We start from the raw sequence: 7,623 nt of genomic DNA on the forward strand, positions 1-7,623 counted from the left end.
GGATTTGTAGCCTCCAGAACTGAGACAATAAATACTTGTTTATCCAATTTTTGGTACTTTGTTAAGGCAGCTGTATAATATACCATGCTTAATAAGCATTTATTAAATCACAATGAAAAGAGAGAAGGGGTCAAAGGTCTCACTGTGGGCTGTAGAAAAGAACACACTTATTAGAACAACATTTAAAAAAAAATTGACTATTTTTTTTAGAACAGTTTTAGGTTTGCAGCAGAATTGAGTGGAAGGTTCAGAGATTTCCCATACTCCCTGTCCCCACATGTAGGCAGCCTCCCCACTATCAATATCTATACCCAGTGTTACATTTGTTACAATGGATGAAGCCACACTGATACATCATTATCATCTGGTTCACTCTGGGTGTTGTACATTCTATGGGTGAAGACAAATGGATAATGAAATGTATCCACCATTATAGTATGATGCTGAGTATTTTCACTGCTCTAAAAGTTCTCCCTGCTTTGTCTGTCCTTCCCCCCTAACTCCCATCAACCCATGGCAACCACTGATCTTTTTACCACCTCCACAGTTTTGTCTTTTCCAAAATGTCGTGTGATTGGAATCATATAGTATGTAGCTTTTTCAGATTGGTTTAACCTAGAAAGTATTTTTCCGTATCTTTTCATGGCTTGATAGCACATTTCTTTTAGTGCTGCGTAATGTTCCATTATCTAGATGTAGAACAGTTTATTCATTCACCTGCTGAGGAACATCTTGGTTACTTACAAGTTTTAGAGATTATTAATAAAGTCACTTTCAGGTTTTGTGTGGACATAAGTTTCAAATCATTTGGGTAAATACCAAGGAGTGTGATTGGTGGATTGTGTGGTAAGAGTATATTTACCATGTATGTTTACCAAGAGTACCTTAAATTTTTGTTAAAAAACTGCAAAACTGTCTTCCTAAATGAATGTACCATTTGATATTCCCATCATCAATGACAAAGAGTTCTTGCTGTGCACCTTTGTCATCATTTGGTGGCGTTAGGATTTTGCTCACTCTAATAGGTATGCAGTGGTAACTCATTGTTGTTTTTGTTTGCATTTTCCAATGACATTTTTTTAATTTTAAAATTTTTTATTTTTTATAAACATATATTTTTCACATTTTTTTTTCTAAAGCAGGTTCCACACTTAGCGTGGAGCCCAATGCAGGGCTTGAACTCACAACCCTGAGATCAAAACCTGAGCTGAGATCAAGAGTCAGTTGCTCAACTGACTAAGTCACCCAGGTAGCCCCCCAGTGACATATTTTCAGCAGTTTTTCATATGCTTAATTGATATCTGTTTATCTTCTTTGTCTAAATATCTTTTAAGGTCTTTTGCCCATTCTTCAATTGGGTTGTTCATTTTCTTATTGTTTAGTTTTAAAAGCTCTTTGTATATTCTGGGTAACAATCCTTTATCAGATATGTCTTTTACAAATATTTTCCCCAGTCTGTGGCTTGTCTTCTCATTATCTCAACAGTGTCTTTTGCAGAGCCAAAGTTTTCATTTTATGAAGTTTAATTTATCAATTATTTCTTCCATAGATCCTGCCTTTGGTATTGTATTTAAAAAGTCATTGCCATAGGCAAAGTCACTTGGATTTCTTTTTCTATGTTATATTCTAAGAGTTTCGAGTTAATTTTTGTGAGGAGCATAATAGGTCTGTGTTAAGGTTTTTTTTTGTTGTTGTTGTTTTTTGTGTTGTTGTTTTTTCCCAAAGATGCCAAGCTGTTCCAGCACCATTTATTGAAAAGACTATCTTTGCTGCATTGTAGTAACTTTGCTCCTTTGTTAGACATCAGTTGACTATATTTATGTGGGTCTATTTCTGGCCTCTCTGTTCTGTTCCATTCACCTATTTGTGTATTCGTCCACGAATACTGCACTGTCTCAATTACCTGTAGCTTTAATGTAGTAAGTCTTGAAGTCAGAGACTGTCAGTCCTCCAACTTTGTTCTTCTCCTTCAATATTGCGTTGTCTATTCCTGATCTTTTGCCTTTCCATAAAAACGTTAGAATCAGTTTGTCAATATCCAGTCTCCTTATCATCTTAGTTGGGTTGTGAAGGCCTGGAGTTCAGCTGGGTATTTCCTTTCCCCCAGGTTTGATAAAACCCCAATGTTTTAGGCTCTTTACATAGTTTCTCTTGAGGACAGAGAAATCTTCTTACTAAGGACAGAATGTTCCAGGATGTTTCTAAATCCTTCCTTCCCTTTGCCCCTTGCCAGAAGTGAAGCACAAGGTGTTTTTTGTTTGTTTGTTTGTTTGTTTTTGTTTTTTTCTCTGATAGTCACTGTAAGAACTTGGTCCATCTCCTGGAGGTAAAACCCACAGAAGTGTGGGGACCCCTAAGTCTGAGTCCCCCTGGAGTTCTTATGTCTCAGACTTGTCCACGCTGAGTCTCCAGCAATTTTTCAACTATAGTTTAGGTTTCCCTACTCTGGGACTCGCTCCTGTGAAGGTTTCTGCTCTGGTAAGTTGTGATTGTCTGTATCCTCCTGTCAATCTTTCCAGTTTTTGAGGCAGTGGTTTGCCCTGTGACCTCACTTCTTTGACTTGTAACCAAGAGTGACAACTTCCAAGCTCCTTAGATACTGGACCAGAAACCAGAAGTCCTGTGGAGTTTATAATTACATGCTAATTACATAGTCACACATGGCTACTCTGGCTATGCGTTTAAGGCAGAGATGAACTCGCTGTATTTTGAATATGATATAATTTCAAAATTATAATCCACTATTGGAGCTTCAATAGGAATTCATTACATGTAATAAAAGCTTGGATTAAAATATCAAAAAAAGGTTTCTCAGGTAAATTAATTGCTGCAAGAAGTGATCAAATTTAATTCATCAAAACAGAAGAAAAAATAAATTAGGCAAATTTAATCATTTATATTTAATTAAGAGCCAAGTGTGTATGTATGTGTGTGTGTGTATGTGTGTGTGTGTGTGTGTGTGTGTGTATATATATACATATATATATAAAACATCATTCATTTTACTTTTTCTGCTCCATTATGTGGCATTCAAAAATATCTCCATAAAAAAATGAGAACAGTGTATTGATGTCACTTGTCTTTTTTAGGATCACACGGTCATCTAATATCAGAGGTCAGGTTGGATCATTATGGTAAGGTGTAGATTCTGATCTTCCTCTGGCTCCTACCCCCTTTTTTCATTCATAGCTCAAGAGTATAAATATCATTTCACAGGACTTTCTCTTTAATAAATGTAAGAGAAACATCACTGCATATTTCACAGTAGCTGTGTTTTTTTGAATTAGGTTGCTCCCAAAATTAATTGTTTCATCTTGTCGAGTTCCCATCCTGACTCTTTTAGAACAGGAGCTATAGTTTATCTTCTTTGAAGTATTCCATCATTGGGCTTGTTTTGTTCAGCCAGTTTGAAAATGAAATATGACTTTAAAAATATTTTAATGTAGAATGTCTTTATTTCAGTCATGGAAACATTTAAGAGTAATATTAAATATGAAATAAACTGCAATGTCCCAAATCTATATGAAAGTATAACTAATAACATAGACTAGCGGTAAGAGGATGACATTCTCATATCAGGTGGCTTCCCATGCTGTTTTGGGCATGGCCTGGCTTTATAGGTATTATTATATATTTAATATATAATAACCATATTTATAAATATATGGTTGCAAGTTTGGACTTTTATTTATTTGTATTATTATTTTTGTCCTTAGAATGACTATTGCTGACTCAATGAATCCTGTTTCATTAGTAATTAGGATTCTTCTCCTCAAGGTGGGAACATCTGAGAGGATTTATTTTGATGATACAGTTTGTTTGTGTATTTGGAGGGCTTTAATCAAAGTGGACTCTGTGTGTGTGTGTGTGTGTGTGTGTGTGTGTATTTTTATTTTTTTATTTATAGGGTATGACTGTGATTCTTAGGAAGTGGAGAAATAAATCTCTTTGCATTGAGATTTACTTAAATTCCAGATATTCTCAACTTCTCTTCTGACTTGTTTCTTGATTTTGCCACTTCCAATTTAATGAAATAATACTAGTCTCATGAATGCCCATTTCTCTGAAGCTCTGTGGGAAGCAAGCACTTGATGATAAGTCTAGAAAGCCCTGAGCCTTGCAGAACTGGCGCAGTCGTTCTGTTTGACTTGTGCTAGCTCAGATTGGTTCGTGTGAAACCTATTTTCCTCAGGGAGGAATAGTTACCTCATCTCTGCTGTGGAGATGGTGGTCAGACAGCCAGCATGCCTCACTTCTATTCAGCATGTGTTCTGCTCCAGCCTCTCTCTCGGTTGGCCATACCCAGAGAGAGTTTGCGAAAGGTAGAAGCCCAGATCTGTGGCCATCAGTTAAGCCTTTGCCTCCAGCCTTCAGCCTAGGAAAGATTAGTTTCACTGAATCATCTGTACTTGCTTGTATGGTTTACAATGCACACATGCATTTGGCATTTAAAAATTCATTTTGCCCTTATTTTTTATTTCTCAATGCCACTGAGTCATTCATTCATTCACTGGGTAAATAGGTGTTGAGCAATTTGCTACATAATTGCACCATGCTCTGTGCTACAGACAGCATAGCGAATCAGGCAGACATGAACTTGACCTCACAGCCTTGTAGGCTAGTGACTGTAGATCAAATTAATAGTTAACTTCATTATAACTGCCCATCTCAACTTAGGAATGATTATCTCGTTAAGAAGCAACACTTCTGGTTACTTTCAAGGTGAGAACCAATATAATCTGAAGACACAGTGGTCAAACAGCTCAGAGAGATGCTGAGAAATGTGACTGTTTGACAAATGTTAATTTGTAATATGTTCCCATATTTGGCACTATACTATGACAGTTGTCAAGAACTGTGTGTGCTTACTAAGGCATAATGGTAAGTTCTAAATATGATGTGCTTGTTTTGTATAAAATGCAAATGAAATGTCAACAATACATTTTGTCTTTTTGAGAAGTCAACATAAAGCATAGACTACTATAGAGACCTAGAGAATGTCTTATCTCAGGCCCTCATTTGAATGGAGAGGGGAGGCAGTGCTGGGTCACCCTTGCCCCCTACTTCAAGCACAGGGTTTAACTGACATCAGCTGGAGCAGACTGGCCTCACCACTGGGTCCTACTATAAAAAGAGAATTGCTGAAGAAAACAAAAGCTTCAAAGAGGACACTATACTGTCTCCAGAGAATTGGTCTAGTGCAAAGCCTTGTCCTCCAGGATAGCTCAGAGGCAGAAGACTGATAAAGAAATGCTGCTTTAGGAACTGGTCTGCTTGAGATTTCTAGTGAGAGAGGATGGTTGCCTTTGAACCCCTTATGAATAAGGTAACCAAGGGTAGGTCTTAAAATTTCACTCTAAAGGTAGCATTTCCTTGGGAATTTTGACCACTAAGAATAGAATGCAAAATGTTTTAGAGAGAAAGAATTAGCCAAAATAATTTATTAAAAGGCAGTTATCCATTTCATTAATTCTGAGTCACAATTGATTTTAAATGGCCTGTTATTTTATATACCACTAAGAAGGAAAAATCACTGCCCATTAAACTATGATACAATGTTTTCTTATCACTTAGAATTTATTTAATACTCATTTACAGAGCCTTTGGAACATAGACTTAGGATTTTATCTCCTATCATTCTTTGCCTACAGAAAAAAAGGAAAATATAAGGGATGTGAGTTGATTGGGGTATTCCTAAAACTTCTTAACATCCACAGTCCTGGTATTCTGGGTCACTTCTCATTTATTGTCATTGCTGTCCATGTTGTGTACCTTTGAAGGAACATGTGTACCATGTTCCTATGCCTTTGAAGATGCCGATGGCTCATTGTTTCTTAAAGAATTGGTGAAATAACTAAAAGCCATTGGTGCAGAGCTGCTTACGGGCTCTGCTATTAAATGGTATGAGCCTGCTTTGACTCCCAGGTCAGAGATGCCGCTGCCCATTCAGCACCACCACAGTCCGTCTCCTCACCCACTTTTGACTATGAGCTCTTTTACAAAATGCATTTTTAATTTTTGGAGATTTTCTTTTCCGAGTTGCTGATATTCGGTGATGCTTGGACAATAGAACTCTGTCATGATTGTCACAGGACACACAAAGATTCTCAGACACCAGCTCTGGGACACATCCACATTTTGGATTTCAGAGACGTAAAGATGCAAAAAGAAATGTGACTCTCCGAGCTAATGAAATATGGCACCAAAAGATTCCTTGCCTTTAATGCTTTTCTCCCTTTGGTATTTGACCTATTTTGTTGCACACAAAGTATATTAGCTGCTTTGTTTTGTTATTGCAAGTAATTCAGTTTGGGCTTGTGTGTAGTACCTGCCCGGCGTTCCTTGGTCAGCATTCCTTCCATTGCCTTTTTTGGAACGTGAGTGATCTTGGAGTTGCTAGCGGTGTTCCATCTGGAAAGAATTTTGTTTTTATAGAAATTTGGGAGATGCCATCCACCACATTTCTCTCTGGGGTTAGCACAATTACAATAGCATATTAAAGCTTCTGAGAAGTCCTGTAGTGAAGAATCCCATTTAAATGCTTGCTTCTGTGTTCTCAAATTTATGTGACTATAAAAGTCTTCCCCCATTTTTTATGGGTGTATTCTAGCAGAGTTTGAGAGATACTCCTCTAGGGTATTTTACTGCTCAATCAAAATAGCTAAGCCTGAAACCCTACCGTAGGCCTTTGGTAAGGTCCTAACATTTATTACTAAGTTATTGATGATGGTTGCACCCCAGGGGAAGGGCATGCCCACAGAAGAGCTAACAAGTCCCGGGGGATTTTCCCAGTCCTCCCGCAGCATGGGACTGTCAGAGATAAGCCTTTTCCTCCAAGGCTTTTTTCCAGAGACTCTTCTATGCATACCTCCTATCTCAGACTCCTGGTCTGGTGCCTGTCGTAGTCTGTCCTCCCTTATGGTCTTGCACACGTCCCCAGCTTCCCTGCATGATCTCTATGGCCAAGTCTTTACTGCCATGTCCATATGTTCTCCGTCCTGGAAGTAATCTGGAGCTCTCAATTCAGTGATCCCCATGTCAGCATTTCATATGCCCTTCAACCTCAGTGCTTCCTGAATAGAAATGAGTAAGATTCACATTTCCCCCAAACACACAGTTTTTGGGATCCTTCTATTGCTTAATAAGTATCCAGGAGATAAAGCCCCTATCAAACATGACCCTGCCTTAGTCCCTCACTGTTAGCTTCCAAGTCCTATAAATTCACACTCCTGGATCCCTAGGCTGGGTCTTTCCCTAAATGCCCACTATGACCTTAATTCATGCCCTGGAATATTGGTGGCCTCTGAATTCTTTTTGCTAAGGTCCATCTTTCATGCTGCTTGGTTGTTTTTTGACAATCACATCAAGCCATTCCTCTTGTTAAACAAATCTAGTTCCCACTGAATGAGAGTGTCCCGCATAAATCATTTGGAAATCATGAGAAGTTTTGGCCAAAAAGAGAATTACATATACATTTACAGTAGAATGCTAAGCAACCATTTAAAAAGTTGTACTTTATTCTTTATATGTTTTGATATGGAAAAAAAGCTTATGCTATATTTTTAAGTGAAAAAAGAAATCAGATTATAAAATAGTATTTATCATCAGGAATACATATGTAGT

This window comes from Mustela nivalis, assembly GCF_964662115.1.
Source record: "Mustela nivalis genome assembly, chromosome: 5".
Taxonomy (NCBI): Eukaryota; Metazoa; Chordata; class Mammalia; order Carnivora; family Mustelidae; genus Mustela; species Mustela nivalis.